The following is a 24,572-nucleotide window of genomic DNA, read 5'->3' on the forward strand; positions in this document are numbered from 1 at the left end:
CCTCAGGTGACTCCTGCTTGTATTGCTAGTTTATTTTCTAGCCTTCTTTTCATTCTCCCTTATTAATAGATGTACTGAGGTTTCAGAGGAAGCTTAACTTTCTAGAAGCCATTTCTCTTCAACTAGCTGTGACACATGCCTGCCTGATGGATGTGTGGGACTTGCTCTCTCTGCAGATGAGTATCTGATTTCATTGGGAGTCCTCACTGACTTCAATATTGCTGAGACAGCTGCTCATCTCTTTTTTTTTCCCCAGTGAGGAAGCACCATGTACTCACTCTAATTACAAATCCTATGATCTGGCCATTCTTCAGGTTATGCAGCCTGCCTGTAAGTCTCCCTGTTGAGGTTTTAAAGATTATCTGGAAGTGGAACACCTGCTCATCCCAGAATATTCCATTTCCTTTGTTGCTTAGTTTTGTGCTGATCACACTTTGATGTCTTTACTGGAGGCAAAGGGGTGAGAAAGTCAAAGGTTGTTTGTTTATTTCTATTTTCCTTTTAGGGCAAGGGACTGAGAAAGCAAAATGTTGACTCCCTGGCCACCATTTAGGTGCAATACCCAATGTATGCTTTGTGGCTGGTCCTAACAGCTTTGCAGAGCCTCCTCATTTTTGATGGCAGGAGTTCTGTGGCTCTGATAGGTGCTGATAGGTGCTGGTGGCTGTGGTGCAAAATAACTATTGTAAATGGTACCCACAGACACCATGGTAAGGATGAACATGCAAAAACTATTATTCGTGTATTCACGACTTTTCATCAAACAGTTACTGTTTGATGACTACCCAATTAAAATTCTTAAATAAATAGGTGGTAAACACCATTGGAAAGTCCATCCCAGTCAGATGGAAGTGTTTTGATCGTCTGGAGCTTAGTGATGGTGACAATATGGTTGAGTGTTTTATGGTGAGAGGCAGAGGGAAGGCCAACAGGACACATATCCTGGTGGGAGTCTGATAGAGACCATCCAGTTAGGATGCTAAGGCAGATAGAATACTCTGTATGCAGCTGGGAGAAGTCTCACAATCACTGGCCCTTGTTCTTGTGGGGGACTTCCACATGCCAGATATCTTTTGGAAATATAATACTGCAGAGAGGAAACAGTCCAGGAGGCTCTTGGAGTATGTGGAAGATAACTTTCTGACACAGATGGTGAGGGGGCACCCACTGGACCTTTTTTGGGAACAGAGATGGCCTGGTGGGTGCTCTAATGGTCAGAGGCTACCTTGGGCAAAGCGATCACAAAATGATAGTGACCTTACTCCTTGGAGAATAAGGAGGGGTGCCAGCAGAACTGTCACCCTGTTTTTCTGGAGAGCAGACTGTTTTTAGGAAGCCAGTTGTCAGAGTGCCTTGAGAGTCAGTCCTGAAGGGCAAAGGTGTCCAGGGAGGCTGGACATTTTTCAAGAGAGAAATCCTAGAGGTGTACAAGCAGACCGTGCCCACCTGCCAAAAGACAAGCCAGCAAGTATATATGGCCAGTCATCAGAGCCCCTTGAGAGGCAGTCCAGAAGGGCAAAGGTGTCCAGGGAGGCTGGACATCTTTCAAAATGGAAATTCTAGATGCATATGAGCAGGCTTTTGCCATGTGCCAAAAGACAAGCCAGTGAGTTTATATGGTCAGTATTCTCTGGTATGGTTTTGCCCAATATGGTTCACTTTCACTTTACAAGATGATGGCATTCCTTACAACATTTCTGGCCATATGAAAGTCAAAGTTCTTGATAAACAGGATACTCTTCCACGCTTTTCCCTTGTCCTCCTCCCTCTGATGTTTGAAGCAATTTCTTTGTTGAAACAGATAGCAGAGACCATCCAGTGGATCTTTGGCTGGCCTTCATAGCTCGGTGTGTACCTGCAGCCCAACACTGTGTGAACTTGTACCGATCTTATGCTACACTGAGTGTGCTTCCATAAGTTTATTTTCCAGGAGATCATGCTGACTGCCCAACTGAGGATGTGCAGAAACACACAATGCAAAGAAAATATCCATTCTGTTAGCTGTTAGCATCCCTGTGTAGCTGAATAGTTTGAAAGATAGCTTAAAAAAAAAAAGTTTGGATTAATTCCATGTCCCCTAAAACAGACTCTGGCCTTGCCTGCTGCCATTTTACACCCTTTGTCCCCTGTTGCCCTTCCATCCTGACAAAATCCTTTTCCTTTCTGATAAAAGCTTCTAATATGCATGTATCTGGGAAAGTTATTGTTTGATCCAGAAGACTCCAAAATGATGCTGTTTTTCTCGACTTACAAGCAGCCTTGTGCAGATAGTATACCTTTGGTCCCAATCTGTTAAGCATGCATGACACTCAGGGATATGCAGTTGTGGCTATTCCTTTAAGTAGTCTTATTTTAAAAAGCGCTGTGTAGTATAAATCAATAAACAAAAGCAAAATGCCTGAGTGAAATCCTCATCTCACTGAAGTCTATAACAAAGCTACTTCCATGGAAGAGCAAAACTGCTTTATTTATTTTGGACCCAGATCCTTATTTTGCTGATTTTGACTTAAAGGAAAACTTTTTGCATTGACATCACAGTATAAAAAGCATCGTGTCAACAGAACTCATGTCTTTGAATGGTAGGTGACACGATTATTATTTCTACCTCATCATAAGAAGTTCATTTATAGTTTGCAAACTCAGTTAAAGAGTATGCAAATATCAGTTAAATCACACCATAAGGGAAATATCGATGTATACATTTCAAATGTGCATATACATCCACAATATAGTAATTAATACAGAAAACTAGAGAGGGATGGAGCAGAGCACATATAAGTATCCTCTAAGTCTAGAATAAATGGGGGCAGTAAACTGGCATATATTGATTTTCCTCATTATTGTTTTTAATGTCTTTGTAGCTGAACTTAGAAGCAGTGCAAAAATCTGCTAAGTTATTATTTGCACTTTGCTGGTCTCTGGTAGCATAATAAGCAACACAAAAGAGGAGCATTTGAAATAGTCCCAGATGTTCGCCTTGCTAAAGCACTGCACATGTGTCGGCTGTATTTGTCAGTTGTATTTGGTATTTTTAGATTTCTTTGACATCCAAAACACTATCAAACTCCAACAGCTTTTTCTCTGTGAATCTTCAATCCATGCTGTGTGGCACTCATTTGTGTTGTGTGACGCCAAGGCAGGGGCTGAATAATCAGACACCCTGACACATTGATAGATTTTCTGAAACTACATAAAAAAACCTTGGGCTCAGGAATGCATTCTTTCACTCCTCTGGTAAGATCCATAGCTGGTAATATTAACCCTAATCTGTTATGGGGTTAAAAAGAAGGAAAAAAAAAAACCCAACTCTCTTAATGCATTCTTTTTCCTTGTAAACCACATACAAATTTTTATATGCCTCCTGCCCTGATTCCTCAATGCTCCCCCCTGCTCACTCTGTCTTCTCTTATGTAAGTTATAAAATAACTATAGTGTTTCTCCTGGGCACCATGAGGTTGAACTGGAAAACACATTTAAAGATTACACCTGTTCTCTATTTAGAGCAGATTCTGAATTTTAGAGAGCAGATACACTTGTTTCTCAAAAAATGCAGTAAAACAAATTGGACAACAGTCTGCATCTCCTTTCTTCCTGCCTCCCAGGACTTCTGCATCAGGCTTTTAGTATCATCTCCTTCTCCTTCCACCTCAACAGCTCATCCCTGGGAGGAAGCACATGGTGATGCTTGTTTCCCACGCTGCTCACTGCGAACATTAAATGGCTGATGGGATCACCTTGTTACACCGTTAGGAAACGAGTGGTGCCTCTGAGGGAACACTCACAGCTTCGAGAGCCTGAAGTGGCTCAGTCAAAATGCAAACTGACAACTGGGAGCTGTAGCTCAAGGAGAGGTTCCTCCCCACAGTGCAGCCACCTCTGAACCAGCATGGGAGGTGTTTTCTCTGCTATTTCCAGCTTTGGTGTGAGGAGTCTCCTGAGTTATATTTAGGATGGATTTTTTTTTTTTTTACAGCCTCTGCATGTCCCTCCTGTACACTCTGTGCTGGCTGCCCAAGAGCTGCTGAGTGATGGACAGAAGGAGGGCCGGTGGCCAGGGTGGTGGCATGAGCCAGCAGGACGTGTGACCCACATGGATTCTGTGTTACGAAGCGGAGCATGCCTTGGCAGGACTGCCTGGTCACTGACCCCACACTGGCTCAGATCACTCCTTGGTAAAAGATTCCTTTCTGGGAAAGGGTTCTTCAGATCCAGGCTGTCTGGGCTTTGAAACCATATCAGATTGCTGCTGCTGCTAGGGCAAACACTATTTGGAAGGCAGGTATTCACATGTTTTACAATGTCTTGTTAAAAGGGAATAGGTGGTTCTTCTGTGCAAGTCTGGGGCTGGGACTACTGGCCCTAGCAGTGTGGCACATGTAGCACATCCATTACATCAGTGTTTATGAGCTGAAGTGGCCTTAATGGAAAATTCCTAGTACGATAAAGAACCTTAGATCCCCAAATAAAAGAGTTATAAAGTCATAAAACCATAGAAAAATTTACATTGGAAGGAACCTTTGGAGGTTTCTTGTCTCACCACCTGCCTGGAACAGGGCCAGAGCAGGTTGCTCAGGGCTTCATCAGGTTGAAAAGATGAAACCTCCAAAGACAGAGATTTTCCATCTCGTTTGAATCCATGTTCCCAAAATCAATGTGCAATTTTAAGGTATACCTCAGGTCTTCAGGTAAGAGTAGGACATAATTTACTCCTCCGTTTAGAGAACTACAGTACCTCAGCTGCAAGTATTCAGGCCAGAAGTTACTCCTGTGACTACCACAAATGAACGTGTCTAAATTCCAGAGGGTTTTCCTAGAGGTTTTATCAGGCCAGAGGACTAGAAAGCTATCAGCTATGAGGACTGTGTGAAAATATGTCCACGTAACAGTGTCTGGACTAGCTGTACCGCTTGGATTCTCACCAGCCTGCTGTGAGGGGATCCAAACACTGGATCTTCCACTTGAATTTTTATGAGGCAGGGACAGAGCCCAGAAAAATGCCCCAAATGCCCCTGTTTGTTTCCTCTACCTGCTCCCCAACACCTGCTCTAGAGACTTCATGGTTGGACTCCTTAACCTGTGTCCAGGGCTTATCCTTCTGTCTTATCTCGTATCAGTATTTCCACTGTTAAGGTTAATACTCAATTGCCACCTAATTCTTTAAGAGTTAGGGACCTTTTAATGGGAAATATATACAGGTAGGTGCATAGACCCTTTGTGTAGAGCTTCTGAACTTAAAAGAGTCAGTTACTTAACTCAAAATTACAGAAGACCTTATTAGTAGTTGCTAACTTAAAAAGATCACAAAATATGGTGAATACTGTCTTTCCTTGGGGGTAAGGCAGAAAGTTCAAATATCAGGAAGACAGGCCATCCCATTGTCCCACAAGGCTCTCACACAGTTCTCTTGTTGAGGAACTGTTAAACCAAGACTCAACCTGAGAGCTCAGTTTGGAGTCTATCACAAAATTCATAATGAATTCTCAACCTTGTCACAGTTAAGGGTCTGTCTTGAAAAATTATGGGTTTCAAGTAGCAGGGGAAATTCACAGTTATGTTACATTTTTAAGAAGAGGTATTAATTTAGCAAAATTTAGCAAGTCTATGAAGTATTTGGTAAGAAAGGAATGGGAATGCCTCTTTATTGCAGCCAATAAAAGTCCAGCAGCGTTAGAGTGAAAATGATTCACACCCTGATTTGGAAGTGAGAAACTTGCATCTGTAGAATTGTGAGTGAATGAGCAAGAGACATCTCAGCAGGGAGAGCAGAGAAGAGCAGTGCTGGCCCATGTCATAGCCAGAGCAATCAATGTAGAGCTGCCGGCTGAGTGTGTGCAGTTATTCCAGCAAAAAAAGACTAGAAGCATTGTGACTGGTGAGCTTGCAAGCTCCAGTGTGTGCTGTGTGTTGGGAGCTGTGGTGATGGTCCATTTCCTCCCACACAGATGTGCGCCATAAAGCACCAGAAAAAAATCTCTTTGTTTGAGTCCTTTAAACATGAGTTAACATAAAGAGTCAATCATTTATATCCTTTGATAAGGAATTGGTATGTGGGCAAAGCTCCATGTTTCCAATGGGAGTAGGATGAGCAACCAGCTGAGTCTGCTGCAGTCTTGGCTCTGTGATTCCCAACATAAAATTACTAAGAATCTTACTTGGTGCAAAAAATTTTGATGTTCAAAAATTTCCTTTTGTGTTAAATCAGAACGGCAGAGGAGATAAAGCCCTCACTCCTCACCAAACACAACATAGGATGTATGATCTGATTTCATTGGTGACCTGTGACACCAGCAAATGCAAACAGTCTGAGCCAAACCTTAGACTCTCTTTAAATCCAGCTCAGAGCTAATCAACAGAATCCAGGTTCTGTTGATTATCTCTCTCATCCTGAGGAAAATATCTCTGCTTGGCCAAATGAAACATCCACTAAATCCTGGTTTCTATGTTGATTCCATCTCCAATGATGATAAAGGAATCCTATTTCTGGTTTTAAAATATTAAAAATTACCTTGTCCCAGTAAGAGTCCTATGAATTAGGGCAGTGTCCATTGTGTCAAACTGTGGAGTGCAGATCCATAAGGGAATCAGAGGAGAAGAAGAGTTTTCACAGCAATTCTCCAGGAAAGAGTAGCCACCAGAGGGAGAGAACACTCAACCCAATGATAGGACACTTTCAAGCTTACAAAAAAAAAATTGCAATAAAATTTAAAGGGTTAGAAATGAGAATTTATGGAAATATACATTAGATGAGCTTCACAGATGCAGAATTAATTTTTGGTTTTGTTACAAAATAAAATTGAAGAAGTATCTTTGGAAGCTTTAAGAAAAGCACAAACAACTTGTGTGTTTTTCTTATTCTTGGTAGGTGATCAATTTAAATGTCAAAGGAGACCAATTGGAAAATTATTTTAAAGAGTTAAATTGAACATATTCAAGTGGAACTTGTTCTCTTTGTATATTCATGTGTTTTGTATTCTGGCATAATTATTTTAAAACATGACTAAAATACAATGAGTTTTATTAAGATGGCTTTAATAAGGAGCACAGAAAATGTGTCTGTATGTAATAATAACAACGAGCCTCATATTTTACAGTTTAATTTGCTGGGTCAACATCTAATGCTTTTCCCATTAGCATTGATGTGATTTGATGTGGAAAATAATCCCGTTTCCCAACAAACTTTAGGAGATAACAAATATTTAATGACACCCTATGTAGAAACAATAAATAAATTTGAGTTGCTCTTGGACTCCTGTGGAAAGAGGTTGTGAAAATTTTATAAGTTGGGAATTAATAAATTATAACCTGGTTGTTAAAATGTGAATCACTAAAGAATCTTGACACCCTTTTCCTTTCTCTAATTAGAATTTAAAAATAAATAAATGAACAAATAAACTTGTCATGTTTAGTGGCTAACTTACTTTTCTGCACAAGTTACAAAAGTAATGAAAGTTTATCATATACAGGTCGCATATTTTCATTTAAAACTTAGAATTTCTGGAAAGGACAGGAGCACGATAAAGGACTAGCATGATAAAACATAGTCCATTTGTAAAAACATGTTGTAACATACAAAACAATTACCCCAAAAAAATCCTGGAGCCTGCAGATACTTTTTAATGCTCTACATATTAAGTATTCATAAGAATTTTAAATGCAATTTTCATTTAGTAAAGGACAATTATCTCAAAATACATCTGTATGTGCCTTTATTTATGAACACTTCACATTCACATTCAGAATGAACAGAAATAAACAGCATAATGATGATACAGGGACATTGGTCAAAACAAGATACGTACTGAACATTCTGTGGAGCTCAGACATTTGTTTGGGAAAGATGGGAGTTATGTAAATGCCTGTCTAGCTCTAGGAGCCCCCTGGGTCTTCATAACCATCCATCTCTGCTGAGCTCTCCCTGGGCTTATGTGGAAGGGCCAGTGGATCCTTCCAGGGCTGTAAGGATTCGGGGATGAGCAGAGGGAAAAGGAGGGAGCACAGACCTTTTACCCTCAGAGCAGAATGAAGGCAGGCTTCAAAAGTAACTGAGTCTGCCCTTGTGAAATCAAAGTCCATAATCTTGTCTGCTTGACTGCACTTACACAGTCTCGGACAAGTTATGAAGAAATGTGCTACAAATAACATTAAAGGATGATTGGGCAGGCCTTTCATCTTCCACTTAATGTCATCATGACATCATGGAAACCTGCTCTACAGCTGAGCAGAACCTGGCCCTACTTGCAGCAACCTGCGTCACTGCCTTTGCATGTCAGATTACTCAAAATGGTGGGTGTAAGTCTTCTGGCCCTGTAAGGCCAACCCAGACTTTCAGAGTAGATCCTGTTCTGAACTTCCCTTCTCTCTCTGTCTGGCAATCCTTAGATCATGAGGAACATCTGAAGCCACTGGAGAACAACTGACAACTGAATGCAAATAAAACACCCCAAACATCCCAAAACATAAAATTTTTGAACCCATGTCTGTACCATGTCCATTCTTTTTGCAGACATGCAGTCTATTTCAGATATATATTTTTTATGAAACTAAAAGAGGATAAAATATTTTCCCATGGAATTGTTCTGCTTCTTTTACTCTTATTATGGTTCTAGTGGGCGCTGTGATTTAAATGATGAGCTATATGTGATTTTTGTTCAGCTCTGGACAAGATAAATACTCTGCTGTTTGTAGCAGAAGTGTGGAAAAAACAATTGAAAACCTGTCATGGCTGAACTAATTACCTAAGTAGCGGTTGTTTCTTTTAGTCATGTGTTCAGTATATTTTTGTAACATGCTGGAGCATTTCCTGCTTTTGCATGCATGAGTGCTGTCTTAATTCAGTCAGCTGAATTAATGTTATTTTCTTTAGAAAACAGATTAGAGACTTCAAAGACTTCTTGGTTGCCTCAAAATATTTTCATAGGAGAAGGTAAATGAAAATAGATACGTTCTTGCTCTAACGAGACTGTAAATAATTTAGGTACTTTACATTCATATATACTTCTATTACCAGACAATTCAGAGAAAAAGTTTAAAACCTTAAAAATTACAATATTAATTAATTTCACATTTGGGGGGAAAAAATGAGGTTCATTCTTGATGATCCTGCATTGTTTAACTTGCCTTTTCTGTTAACAATGAAAACATATTAACTTCCACATTTGTCTATAACTCTCTCTTTATTGTGTCTCCCTAGCAAAACATCTGTCTCCCACCTGACCACCCATTCTTTGTAAGGGAATTAGGCCTACCTGAATTTCCCAGGAGATATCTGTTGGAAGTATGGTAGAAGGCCATGTTCCTCTGGCTCAGTTCTCATCATTTTTTCTGCCACTAAATTTTTGCAACAATGATTTTCCAGCAGCTAGCCACTTCTTAAAGAATGTGCACCATCTGTCTGGAAAGCCAGTTCATCACCAGTTTCTCATCACTGGTGATAATTTTGCCTCCACAGTGTCTCACAAGGCAGGCATAAGACTGAAGGAGCCACTCAGTCCATTGCTCCCAGAGTTTAACCATACTTGAGCCCCTTCACTGTGCTTACAATGCCAGCACCCACTTGTACAGATATATCTCTTGAGGTCAGAAGGAAGATTAAAGCTTGTAACAGAGCTTGGAAACTTAATTTCTCAGTAACATCCCAAGGGAAGGCGGTGTTAAAAGACCTCTGGAATGGTCCTGCATCCCTAGCTAATAGGATGACAAGCAGAGTTGATGGTGTGGGAAACTTTAATTTCTAATGTCTATGCTGTTGTCTGTAATGGGTAAGCAGAAGTCCTCCACAACTGTTAGCAGCTCTCTTCCCAAAACTCAATGATTGATAAAAATAAGAGAAAAAAGGATCTGGCATTTTCTGGACTGATTTAAGAAGTAACACTGCTGACAAGAAAACACTTTTAAAAGTATGATTTAACCCTCACTAGTGTATTTCAATTCAAGGATTAAATTGCTTCTCACTAGAGGCTTGGTATCACCCTGTTTGCAAAGAGTAATTAAAAAAATTCATTAGTGGGGATGGTAAATTCTTCTGCCATTTCAGTCAGTGTTGTAAGGTAATGTAGCCTGGAGCTTTGCACAGCTTGGCACTTGCTATAAAAGAAGGCATTTCTAATATGATTTACATTTATTAAGACTACTGTGGCTGCTTCAATCTTGATCTTCTTGAAGCTAAAGGGAGAATTCTTACTGATTTGATCCAGAACCTGACCCAAACAGCAGGACAACTTGAAATAAAAAGTGACCTTGTATCATCCCTCATTTTATTGGGATAAGAAATAACTTTAAATCAGCATTTTTTTGCACCATTTTTTCTTACTTGGATATACAATGTACATGCTCATTCACTCATGGAAGCACTTGGTTGGCACAGTTATTTTAAAATAAGTTACCTTAAAATAAGTCCGTACAAAGCACATATGATACAAGACACAAGCAAAGGTACTTGATTTAGGACAAGTGCCTAGGCAAATTACTGTTTTCTTCTAGCAGCTGGCCAAAGCTCTGTAACTTTGGATCCCTAACATAAGTTTTCCCTGTTAGGCATAACTGCGTAGAGTCAAACTGAGTTATGTTCGTGCCTATACTGTGACATGCATTCTTTGCATTCCTTTCCCCAATCAAATACAATTATCAGAGAAAGATGTGATCATATATGGAATCCTGTGAACCATGGCCTCCTACCTCAATAAGAATAACAATTTTTAAGGCTGAATCACTCTAAACACCACTTGAATTAAACCAAGATCTCTCACCTAATTGGATAAATACAGCAGACATTGTGAAAAGGGTCAGCTGCTGAGGTGTTCCACGGCCTTAGCTTGGTGTGGTCGTCATGCATGTTATCTTCTGTCATGGAGCTATGGGTTCCATTACACCAACTGACAGCACACCTAACTTCATAATACTTATTCAGGTTGAAGAGAACTTACTTTGTGATGTTCTTTTGAAGAATTTCCCTTTTCCAGCCAATAGACTCTACATGAAGCCACCCAGCTTTCTTAAAACTACATGACTTTGCATGCTGAATCTTCTCACATGTTTAGAGAAGACAGAAAGTAAGGACATCAGTTGACTCTGTAGCAAATCAGAATATTTCTTCTGCTGATGTAAATTGATTGTGGCTGCCTGAAATGTCTTTTTTCTTATGGTATTGGTTTGTAAGAAGTAGAAGAATTTGGTGTGTCACTTTCACTCTCTCTCTTAAAGATCATCGAGGACTTTCAGGGAGCCTTATTGTTATTACAACAAGTAAGTAAGGGACCAAGAAAAACTACCAAGTTCATCTGTTCCATTTATTCCTTTCTTGGCATCCAGCATTTAATTTTTCTTAAATAATTTTCTAGCTTTGGGAGTTGTTTTTTGGGAGTTGTATCAGAGATGCATGCAATACTGAACATAGAGCATATCACAGAGTCTTCAACATGCAGTGAAGGAGAAGAGCAATCAGAAGCATCACTGAATTTTATAGAGGCAAATATGTATAAACAATTGTTTTAAGTATCCCAAGTCTTTCTGCATGAAGGCCTATTTTTCACTTTGAGTAAAATAGCCAGACTGGTATCTGCTCATGAGCCAAGTCACACACTTTTATTTCTATTGTGAACAAGAAAGAGCTTACAAACAAAGATTTAATTCTTTAGTTGAATAAATAGTTTCTTGGCAGCAATTATAAGGGGCTCAAAATGCCTATTATGCTTTGATTATAATTACAATTCTCACTGAGTCATCAACTCCTATAGCAAGGACTGGTAATTTTTAATAATGAAGAACTGAATTTTTAGCCTTGAAGAGTTGTCTGCCCAGGACTGCAGAAATGCATTAAGCATACAGCTCATATGAATGAGTGTTTTTCTGCACTGCCAGTATTATTGCATAGTTTGGGAAAAGGAAATATGTCTATAAATTAATAAGCTGCTTATAACAAATACATAATATCAGTGTTAACTGGTTTCCAAATTATCTTTGGATGACATCTCGGGATGCTTTTGGAAAAATTACCAGTGTTTTAAAGTATTCCCTTAGCTCTTTTTCAGTCATCTCTGGATCTGTTGTGCTCTTTCCAACTCGAGTTGCCCAGTTACCCAACTGAATGTAAGTAAAATTAGTCTGGCAGATCTGCTCCATTCCTGCGGGCACAGCAGCTTTCAGTAACCCCAGCAGTTGGGCAAACACTTGAGAAAATGGTCATGATACCTGGCTGTCACCATGGCAAATATTAATGGAAGTCTTCAGAAGGCAATGTTTTAAGTTTAGCAAGCTGGCATTTTTCAGCACATTTCTGTCAAATAACTCCATAGCTGCTGCATCTGAGACACTGCAGTGTTGCCACAACCTTACTGACAGCTTTTAGGAAGCACTTGAGCTCTGAAACAGCTTGAACAGTATCCAGGAAAGTTGGGAACCCCAGGAAATGCATTAGTTCTTTGTCTCTCTTTTAAAATAACATTGGATTGACATTAAAAACAACATTCTTTCTGGAGTCACAGTGTTAGACTGTGGCCTCAAGCCATGACCATCATTGGCTATGAAGCAGAGAAGGATCAGCACGAGCAGACCTGGAAGCTGTGTTATTAAAGGAATCTGATCAGCTGAGCCAATATGTCTCTTGGAGATTCAGAGCAGAACATAGAAGAATGCTTTGTGCCAAATCAGTAATTAACTCTCACCTACTCCATCTCACCAGACCCCTTTAAGGAAACAACAGGGACAGCAGTGGTACTACTCTTGCATTTTTGTACTCGGACACTGCACAAAGGCATACAAGCAAAGGCCCCAATGCTTCCTGGAGCCAAAAGGGGCTTCCAGCAAATCCCAGGAAAAGGAAGGATTCTTTGCATCTCCTCTCTCTCCAGCCCCCTCTCATACCATATATATGTATGCAAAATCAGGTCTTCATTTAATGGGAGTTGAATTTACAACACATTGAAACAGTGTGTGGTTTGTACAGAAAGTGATAATACGGATTTAATTAGTTTGATCTTCTTTCTGTGCTAAAGCTGAGTATGTTTAAATTATTTTGTGACATTTCTTCTCTATTTGTTTTTTATGTATCATAAATAATAATACAATAAGTTTTCAGATGTCTTTTCTGGTGGCTATTAGGCTGTGAAGCAAAATGGGATTGCTCAGTGGAAGACCAACAATAACTTTATTGTTACAGTACATTTAATTCCAAACAAATCTGAAATATAGATGACTTTACAAATATTAATCCTTTCCCATCCAGGAAATGCTGAGACTTTTTGCATATGTCTGTTATGAAAACAAGTTCAGAAAAGCACAATACAACTAACTGGGACAGATACCCACTTAGCCTTACCTAGTCTGCCTAAACTTGAATGAGTAGTCCCTGCTAGTTGTGCTAGCTCCTCTTAGTGGAAAGCAATATAACTCACCATCCACCTTTGTGATCAGCTGCAGTAACCCAAAGGAAAGGGCAAGAACACATGGCCAGGATCAAAAAAATCATGGGAAGACTCTTTTTCAAGGCTTTGGATTAGTTTAAGCCAGCTCTAAAAACCTCACCTGCTTGTTATAGCTACAGAAGCCCCTTCATTTCATTTTTAGGTGTGCTTTACTTTTTACTCCCTAACAAGCCCCTTGTATTTAACTCTGCAAATTAAGACAAAAAAATATCAGACAGATCACCTGAGAGTCTTGATATTTATAAAAATAACATTTAATTTCCTAATTTTTTTGCAGATAAGAAGAGCAAAGATGTATTATCAGTATAATGTTGCTCAGCAATAACGAAGTGGATGTTGACCAGCTAAGAAGATTTAGATATACCAAATAGAATCAAACTGACAGCAGGCAAATTGAGAAAAAGTGAAAGAAAAGAGCAGATATGCTGCGAAGATTTTACATTAGCAGAGCTGAAATAAAAGGAAACCCTTTGAACCAAAGAACTTTCTGCTCTCAAAATCTACCAACATTTCACTGGTTCTGTTTTGAGACAACAGAGAATTCAGTGACCTGTGTTGCACCTAAAGGAAATACCCTGAATGGGCTCAGTAAGACAGCAGCATTCTTTGCCTGGAAAAAGACAGTCCAGGGCTACTACAGGGTTACAAGGAAGGAAGAGTTATTTTTTGGGACACAACTAAGATTAAATTTGTCATTCCCAGGGAAGACGATGTACTATAGTAATAGACTGATTACTGAAACCTGAAGAAACTGATTAAAAAATCCTTAAAATATTGGCACAAAATTTGACACAAAATAAAAGTCTTGAAACTTTCAGGAAACAGTACTGAAAGTTGCCAGACAAGAGATTACAGAAAGTGCAAATTCAAAAAAAAAGTACAAAGGTAATCTACAGATATATTTTGGTATAAAGGAACAAGGGGGTCACAATTTTTTTTTTTTTTAAGAAAATAGGTATCCATTCTGAAAAAATTATATAGGAATGAGTTCAATGAAAGGTCAATGGAAATTGAACTCAGGAAGAATGAACAAGAACATAACTAATAGATATAAATATATATACAATTTATTTAGTTATATCCAATACAAGGTGTATGTCAGTGTTTACCTAAAAGCACCATGTAGACAAACTATGGGGGAAAAACATTTATTACTTTTTACCTTCATGAAAATTTTTGGAGGCATGTATTAGACTCCAATATTTCATTCAGTTATCTGAGAAGACAAACCTCTGTTTGATATTAAGCTAAATCTAAATTAATAAAAAAATTAATTTTTTCAGCTTTTTCTTTTTTTTAATCTGAAATTTTCCTGAGAAAATTTGAGCCTTGGTAAATCAGAGCAATAAGTATTAACGTAGTACTTAATCAGAAATTCACTGTCTCCTACTTAATCAAACCAGGCTGACGAAGCAGTGTTCAGTTCACAGGATTCTTCATCAGGTGTTGAAATTGGTGTTTTTTCCACCTGCACACCAGATGGAGCACAGTGACAGCAACCTTAGCCAAGGGCTGGTTTCTCACAGCTCTGCCACAGTCCACTGTCTGAACTCAGGGCATGACCAGGCATTCATGATCAGGAGAGCCTTCAGGTATCGAGAGAACATATTGGTTTTCACGATGTTTTGGTGAGGAACTCTGCCCACAGGTTGTCTCTTCTGGAGTCCCCAGTTTGTGGAAAAGAATTGGAGGAAACTGACTTTGTATCTGCTATCAAGCAGCTTTTGGAATTCCAGTGCCATCACCCAAGTCATTTTGCATTTTTAAAGACTGTCCAGTATTTGTGGTAAGGGTGTACCCTCTACACACTAGCCCAGCCCATGGTTTGTTCTACAGTGTGGGACAAATGAGATAGGAAACCATGGACTTGAAACAATATTCTACTTCCCATAGACAAGATAACCTTCCCAAGGTGCAAACTGTTGTGTTCTAAATACAGCTCAGAGCATGGGAATTTTATGCTATATATGCATTTGATTAACTTTGATACCCAATATTCAGGTTAGTGTGCTGTCTCGTGCATTGTGGAAGTAACACTTCATACTGTATTGCAGGTAAATACATGGAAAGATATTTATTCTCGTATTAAACAAATCATTATTGGCCTAAAATCAGGACATTCATAATTTGAAGTTTCTGTTTATTTCCTTAGGCACTGAATTCAGTTATGATGAAGTTTTTCTAATCTGCCACTTATGTTATTGACAGTTGTCCCTTTATCTTTGTGTCTTCCCACTTCCTTGCTCAGACAACCATTTCTCCTTTGCTTCATGAGTCTCTATTCTTGGAGACACCTTTTTCCCTGGTACTTAGCTTTTGAAGCTAAATTCCTGGGGATGTTCATCTGATGTACTTAAAAGTTTAGCATTCTGTGAAACTAAGATGCCTTTGGGTTTCAGTGAGTTCCAAGTTTCTAAGATTCATTAACCTTTTCAGAGGGACTTATAAAAACCCAAACCACCACTTTCTTTCATTATCAAGGCCCACAGGAACCCAATGGCTTCATGACATTTTCACAGAAAACGGTTTGTAGTGATAGTTTATAAATTCAAGTAGTCTACAAGCCTTGTAGGAAACTGTGGGGATGTGCATACATGCAAATTATATACAGAAAAACTTTCTGGCTACATATAATACTCTTAGATTTGTTTTGTTTTAGCCTTAGGTCTTGAATTATCTGTAGTATTGTATGAGTTTTAACTTACTTTTAGCAATTTTGCTTAAAGCTGTCTCTCCTACAGCACAAATGTTGTCACATGATTTCATTTTATCTGCTGTGTGCACATATTTTGCCATTTTTGGTGTATCTTTCATAATCAACTATTCCAATAAGTACTGTATCATTTATGTCTGACTCATTAACCATGCAGACATTTCTGTTTCACTTGGTTTTGCTCTTAGTAAAAAAATGTTTTATCAAAATGGTAAAGCTGAGCAAATAATTTAAATCAAGCACTTTATCTTCCTTCTCCTTCTGGGAAATCTATGACCAGATTGCACCTATTTCTCCATTATTAATTATTTATACCTCTCCGACACCAGCTAATTCATTTATTACTATATGGATTAATTACAGATATCCTAAACAGAAATTAATTTCTTTCACTCTATAATTAGTCAACCAGGTCAGGTTGCTTTGTCTCAGATCCCTGGGCCATGTCATGTGCAAGAATTCTTTACTTAGAAAAATGAAAAATTGCTCCAGTCTACTTGTGAGCAAGTCAGAAAGAAGCTTGGATGTTCATGACCTCAGCCAGGTCTCCATTCTGCCAATTGCAGAGAGGAGTTTGGGGTGCTTGTCCAAAAGCACCACCCTGAATATCCCTTTGGTGAGGGAGTCTGCCAATCACAGGTGAAGTGCTCAGCTTATCTCTGTTTGCATGAAGACCAAATGAGTTTTGTCTTCTAAATATTTTTTTTTAAATTTAAGTCCTGTGAACTGCAGTTTAGTTAGTTGTTTAAAAGGGTATGAGAATCTGGCCATAGTATGCAGACAAATATGTAACAAGTACACAATTTTAAAGATGTCTAATGACACTAAGGTTTTCAGAGTTGAACTTTTTCACTCAGACCCATCCTTTGAGCCTGGTGTCCTCTTGACACACTCTCTAGAGAGCAGACCCATCTATTAGTAGTTAGGGTGCTATTAGACCTGTAGTTGACACAGAAACAATTTGAAAGCTGATAGGGCACTCTTCAACCTCTCACCATGGGTTTGCACTGTTCAGTTAATAAGCCAGTAACATTCCAAAGGGTAAGGAGAAAAGAGGGTCAAATGCAGAACTATAGCCCCTACCAAGCACAAGTGCAGGAGCCAACATAATTTCCATCTTAAAAACAAGGGTTTGTTTCATTACTTGGGTTAGCCTTTTAAAAAACATATTCATAATGGTCATAACACAAACAAAGATGTCTCTGGTGGAGTTGTGCTTTCTATCAGCACCCATGCTGTCTGTGGTAATGAAACTGAACAGATATTTCTACTGAACTGGTGCATGGGCTTGGCTTGCTGAAGTTGGCCAAACTGCGAGAGAAATTAATGCATTTGGGTCCATGACTGCATCTAGAACTAGACTGTACTTCAGGTCACACCCCAGCCTCCAGCAGATGGGAGTAAATTATAATATCTACCTGATCATTTATTCTAGGACAATGCTTTGAGTGGTAACAATCAGCGAGATATTTGTCTTCCTTATTCAGCAGTTACATATTCTCTGTTCTCTGCAGAACATGGTAATATTGTGGGGTGATTTCCTCACTGTCAGCTTATAAAAATACAACACTAATTTGTTGTAGTTGGAGTGGCTCTGCTGGGAACCCTTCCAAAACAGTCAAATACCTACATGGACTGACTTGGCTGCCTGGCTTACTACATGCACTCTAAATATGGCAGGGTGAGGCGTATTAGAACATACCAGCCTAGTCACCATCTCCCTGCTCTTGTATTCTTCATAGTAAAATCAATGCACATTGTGCTCTCAGGCTGGGGCTATTTTTAGGTGCTATTTTTCCACTCAGTCTGCAGCTGTTTTCAGTCACAAGCTTCTTTAACTAAAACAAATACACAGTCCTTGGCAAAGGAGTGGTTGTAAAGAGGACAGAAGTGTGCACATGAATCTTGTGCCTGCCTCACAGGGTATTATGGGGGGAGGGTCAGAGGGGAGCAAAGAGGACCACTGTGTCCTGGGAAGCCAGAGTGAATGCTCACCATCATGAATTAACCCAACTTTCAGTCCTCTTCCAGAATGACTGATGAAGAGAAGGCCTCTCAGGGCTGCAGAATGTGGGAAGAGGAGAGCTAGAATGCTACCAGACCCTGCATTATCTGCAACACCTCCCTGAAAGATACACACAGACACCTTCCTTGATGAGCCTTTGACCCTTATTGTGCACAAGCTCCTTTGGCAGACTATGTAATCCCATCAGCCCTACTGCATTCTTGTCATTTCCTCCTTCCCTCTCCACCTCAGGGAATGTAGAGAATTGAAGGAATGGGAAGCCATCACAAGGATGCCTCAGAATTAACTGGTCTCTGAACAGGAGATGTGGCTTTTGGAGCATTTCTTAATCTCTGCAAAATAGAGATCCCCTCCAGTTATAGAAAGGAAACTACTTAATTCTTTCTTCCCCATTGCTCCCCCTCTGCCCCAAGGCAGCATTGGAAGTCCTCAAGGCCAGAGCTGCAGCTTCAGTGTGGGAATAGCTTGGTTAGGCTTCCTGCTAATTTAGAGCCGAAGAGAGCAGATTAATCCAACTATGTCTTGTTCGGTATTTGAGATTAATGCCATATTAGGATACGTTTGAAGTCAAAAGGGCTTATCAGTAGTCAGCCAACTGCTTTTAGTGCTGTTTGTCCGGCTCAGGTGATGGAGAGGAATGAAATGAAGTGATTGTATTGTCTGAAGCCACTCCCATCCATCCCACTGGACATCTTCACATCTGTGTTACTGAGAACACACAGGTCTTGAGATGCTTGTTAACTTTTAGTGCTGCATACAAGCCATGAACACTGAGAAATTGTGTTTCCTCTTAAAAGTCTCTCATGTAATAAATTATCATGGTTATGCTGGTGAACATGAGAAGATGAGTGACAACATTTTCATTTCTCCATTATCCCATTCAATTCGTCTGAGGGACATCACTGAAATAAGTGGAATACTTTAGTGGAAAGTGTGTGCTATGCTTGACAGCATATGTTAGAGAGATTTGGAGCTCAAATTATAAAATCCCAGTTGACCTCCTTAACCCAGCACAGGGAACAATTCAGAAATGGAATAAGGACCAGAGTGTCTTGCAGTTTTATTCTGTGATAAAAGAATAAAGCAGGCCCTTTACAGTAAGGCTGGTGCAAGTAAAAGAAGTATAAGTTTAGCTTTCTCTGTTTTCACTAAGCAGAGTACTTACCACTACATAAAAAGCTAGCTAGCTATGGTGGTAATTAGAAAAAGCTGCATAGTGAGAGACATTTATGCTCATCTTTTGACTCACATTGTTGAAAAATTAGCTTTCAGTATGGTTTACTGCTTTGTTTGAAACTTTCTCACACTGCTTTCACACTGTCCATTAGGAGAAGCATTGTCATCCTCCACATGGACTGTCTAAACCACAGGTGAGAAGTGCCTCTTTGTGCTATACTATCAAGTTCTTCAGTAGGTTTTGTATGAAAATCAGACACTTCTTCATGAAATCAGAAGTGCCCAGATTATATTTCACATGCGTGAGTTTCCTTGTTTTTATTAAAATTAAGTTTGCTCATTTGCCATTTTCAAGCTAGTTTGAAATGAGGATCACCTTGTATCCTAGGAAACACAGTGAGAATTTTATATGTGATCACATTTTTATCCATGTTATGAAAAAAGCAGATGGTAATTAGGTGCATTATGCATAGGAAAGCTTGTTGAGCTCAGTGTCTGTATGGTTCCAGCTTCGATTAGAACTTGTTTGGAAGAACTACTTCATACCTTTCAATTGCCCCTCATTAAGTGCAATCATTACTCTTCTGGTCCCAATGTGCTTTAATTTGTGCAAACCAGCATCCACAGAATTACATATTAAAAAACCCAGCAAATTTCTGGGGTCCCTTTCATTCTACTTGACATCAGTGTGATCGTTCTGTCCATCTGAATTCATTATTATTTATTGCAGCCACAAATGTGAAATAAGAGCTCCTTGTCTCCTTGTGAGAGGCCACTTGGCAGCAGGAGAGATGCAGAGCTGTCATGCTTTAGGGATGGCACCTGAACCTTTGGAAGAGACCAATTCACCTACTTAGGTAGAGGAAGGGATGCTGAGAGCACACTTAGAGGCTGGGCCAGTTTGTGTGAGGAGGGCGGGTGTCGGGATTCCTGCATCTCCAAGCCTTCCACCATGGACAGAGTGACAGAGCAGAAAAGGCACAAACATGCTGCAGCAACCAAGGGTCTTCACTAGGACTTGTTAGCTCAACAATGAACAGGGAAGTAGGACCCACCACACATAACAGCTCGTTTTTCTCACTGAAAAAAATCTTGTCAGCCTAGCCCAGCCTTGCACTCGGGCTTTCACCAGAGACTTCTCTGTAAAGAAACCCAAGAAGTCCTCACAGATGGCACTCAAGCCTGGAGATCGCCATATGGAAAACATTTTTGGAAAGACAAATAACTGTAACTGAGTCAGACAAGGAGTTTGTTTTTTTTTTTTCATACTGCCCCTGAAAATAAAGAGGGATAAGGCTATTGTTTGTCTGCTTATGCTACACAGAGGCTTCTGTAATCTTCCAATGCATACTACAGAGGCCATATAAGAATATTCAAGTGCATATTAACTCTTATATGATGCAAGAAAATGTGTGTGTTTGAGAGTGAGGCTATTTGATCTTATCAGTATTGTAGATGCCTGTGTTATTTATTTTGTGGTGAGGACATTCCCAGCTTCTGTTACATCATTGGTATTTGCTTCTAAAGAAAATTATTTGAGTGTTTCCCTTAATGACAAACTAACACTCTGATGTCTTCTCTCTCCTCTGCAGTAGACAATACACTCAGACAGTGCCAACTGTGTCCTGCAGAAATAGATTGCTTTGAAGTAGAGCTCAATAAACAGATGTGAGGGTCCAAATAAACCTGGCAAAATACACACTTGACTAAACAATGCAACAGCATATTTGAGACCTTTTTTTTCTGCATTTGAAATGTTTGCCAAGTCCCTGACTGATACAGTACATAGGGTGGTCCACAAAGACTCAATATAGCCATCTTCAAGCCTTGGACTCCCAGAAGAATAGCAACACAAAACTGCCATAAAATAAAAATAATTCCAATTCAAAATCTCTGGTTTGCTAATGATGAAATTGAGGCAAAATTTCCACTTTCTCCACATAGAATTACTTCTGAATTGAGTAGTTTACCATTTAAAGTTTCACCATGATTTCCAGTATAGATTTTGATAATTCATTTTCAGGCTTCTGCCATCAAAAAAGCTGCTCTTCCCTCCAGTAACCCAGATCAGGAGTGACCATAAGGCTTGTGACCATATTTTTTTTGGTTCACCCTCTGGTGCCTCTGGTATTTAGATACCTGCATTGCAGCAACCTATCAGACTGCCAAAGGCACACCTTTCCAAGCACGTCTGTGACAGTGTTGTCAATCCCATTTCACATGAGACCCCAGATGAACCAGAGGAAGGCTGAGTTCATTGTGTCCTTCCTCACATGAATTCCACCAACACATTAGCTCTGAGTTCCCAACTTGACAGAAGCACAAGGGAAATAAATGGCCCTTCCTTCCTTCCTTCCTTCCTTCCTTCCTTCCTTCCTTCCTTCCTTCCTTCCTTCCTTCCTTCCTTCCTTCCTTCCTTCCTTCCTTCCTTCCTTCCTTCCTTCCTTCCTTCCTTCCTTCCCTCCCTCCCTCCCTTCCTCCCTCCCTCCCTCCCTCCCTCCTCCCCACCTGCGTGCCTTGATCCCTCCAGTCTCTCCAGGTGGTGGTATTAGCTTATGCCACTGACAATTCACACCACAGTTTGCTGTGAGGAAACAAAAAACCCTCAATCTACAACCCATTCTAGTAATAGTGATGCTGCCTAAATAACTGGACCTAATAATTAGGGACCTAAAACAGGGCATGGTGAGTGCATAACCTGCTGCTCATTTTCCCAGTAGCAGTATTTGTATTTAAATCCCTAACTTCAGGTGTCTGTCTCAGAAAAGGCCAGACCATGGCAGGGGGGTTGGAACTAGATTATCTTTAAGGTCCCTTCTGCCCCTAAACGTACTATGATTCTATAATCCTAAAAATACCCATTCTCCATCGTAATCATCCCATTTTCCACCTACCCACTTATCAAATCCTCTAGACCTAATTGCTTTTCCAGAACATGCATGTGACCCTGCTATAAGCTTATCAGCTGAGTTGAAAATACGAAGTGAAGCAAAACAGATGGAATTTCATAACCAATTACATACTACAGAGGGAATCATAGTGCGTAGGTTTCTCATTTTCAGACCGAAGCCTTGTTAAGCCTCCTTGAAGCTCTGACAGATCCCCTATGTTTTCTTCTGCAGGGAGATCCTGCATGTTGTGAGGATAGTGAGATCTGACTGCAGGAATAAGACCTTGCTCCATAGAACTCTAGCCAGTGCCTCACCTTCCATTGATCTAACTGCTTGGCACATCTTGTCTGCTGTGAGTCTCTTTTGTTATTACTGAGCCATCATAGTCTGATTTTGTGTATGCCTGGTAGTGCCCTCTTATTTCACAGCTCAGTGAAAAAAATGGAGTATCTACCTGTGATAACTCTTACACAGGTAGGAGATGTTAGGTTCATGATCAGTAAGTGTTGTGGACTTGTAAAGAAATCCATGCTCAATATGGGTGACCAGGCTTTCACTCCTGTTGCATCTGAACTAGTGGAAATCAAAATGTATAGAACTCTTAAGTGAGCAGACCTCACCCAAGTGAATTACAACAGAATAAGATAACACATACAAAGTGAGAAGTAGGCTTAAAATATTACAAGCCTCGGGAGTTTTTAGTAAAGCATTCAGATCTCTAAAAATCTTACCTACTAAATTAATTCAAATGGGCTTGTGCAGATTTGCCATAAAGATATAAATGCAGTGATGATGCAGGAAATCACCCTGTAAGAAGCTGCACAGATCATCACTTTTGACATCATTGTGAGTTGGAGAAGGGTCAAAAAGTAAGCTTGGTCCTGTCAAGGGAACTCCCAATGTGGAGCATGCTGCCCAAGGAGACCCTCAGGTGCCACAGCACAGGCTACTCAAACAAGACTGTAAGATCTTCAGCACCTCCAGATATCAAATGGCTGAGAAAAAAACAGATCTATTATTCTATCAGAGGATTGATTGAAGCCTACTGCACTGACAGTTGTTTTTTATTGTCCTTGAGGACATAAAAAACAACTGACCACTATAGGTGAATTTGGAAAAGTTGAAAAGTGACCCAGGATGGTCTTTTCAGAGGCATATGTTCCCTGCTGAGGAGCTGGTCTTTGGCTCTGTTCACATGCTCCACCTGAAGGGGAAAACAAAGAGGAGAGGCAATGAAAGATGGTGAGGTTAGGGAGGGATGTATTGACATCCTTCTGCACTGCACACCTGTATGTGTAAAAGAGAGAGAGAAAGAAAGCACCACACTGCTTGTTGTGAAAGATTACAGGGGTAAAAAGAAACACAGAGTTAATGTAAGAAAGATGTTTCTAGTTAGTACTGGTACAGCAGTCAATTGAATGTGTGTCAATTTCTTCCTCTGTGCACTCAATATATATATTTAGATGTGAGCAAAGACGTTAATCTCAGATCCCAAATGCCACTTTGATAACTGCCAAGATTTAGGAGGGGCTGCTGTAGCAACAATAATGCAACGTTATGTTTTCTGTCCTGATGGACGATTGTATGTGAAGTGCTCCTGTCTCCAATATGTACAATATTTCAAACTTTCCTGCCAAAAATAAAAATGGAAAAATCAAGAAAGCCTTGAGGCAACAATAACTTATTTGACATCAAGTTACATGGGTTTTACATGTTTATTTCCTCAAATATTCAATTAAAAGCTTACTTACTGCGGCAGATGCCATATCACATGGTGCATATGCTCCCTCTCCAATACAGAGCAGCTTTTTAGAAATTACTGCCAAAATGTTGTAAGAACTTTTATAATGGTTTCAGGATGAAGCATAAAATGTAATAAGCCACACATTTATGTGCGTATTTTATTGATCATTTAGTACTAGCTTTCTGTTTGGGAGTGGGGGGGGGGTTTGATAGGTTTTTCTGGAGGAAGAAGGAATTGTTTCCATGAAGAGAAGAAGAAAACTGCTGGATATTTGAAAAATGGGCATAGGTGTTTTGTTGTGAAAAAACAAACGGAGTGACCTGAATGAGACAGGTTTCTTTTGGTCTGCTTTTGTGAAGTGTGAAACACAAAAGGATGTGTGGCGACTAATAAGAATTACTTCAGTAAGTTTAGTTCCACTGTAAGGATTTTGCTTCTCTGAAAATTCTATTGCCGGCCATTTGGTTAGCTATTATGTGGGTAAAACCAGGCTGTTTTCCAAAATCCTTGTCTGATTTCCATTCACAAATTAGTAGCATGTGTTAACCAAACTTAGATTAAATATTAAATAGGGGTGATGCAGATACATGCATCTATCCAAACC

The 24,572-nt window shown here is 39.7% G+C and overlaps 1 long non-coding RNA gene across 1 annotated transcript in view; it reads right to left on the reverse strand.

Moving 5' to 3' along the window:
- The window catches only part of LOC140682384 (uncharacterized), a 33,140-nt gene extending 11,408 nt beyond the window's left edge, over nt 1-21,732 (reverse strand). Inside the window, exon 1 of the long non-coding RNA XR_012054046.1 lies at nt 6,506-21,732. This is a non-coding gene — a long non-coding RNA (uncharacterized lncRNA). The remainder of the gene's footprint in view (nt 1-6,505) is intronic.
- Nucleotides 21,733-24,572: the final 2,840 nt, after the last annotated feature.

Source organism: Taeniopygia guttata, chromosome 2, assembly GCF_048771995.1.
Source record: "Taeniopygia guttata chromosome 2, bTaeGut7.mat, whole genome shotgun sequence".
Taxonomy (NCBI): domain Eukaryota; kingdom Metazoa; phylum Chordata; class Aves; order Passeriformes; family Estrildidae; genus Taeniopygia; species Taeniopygia guttata.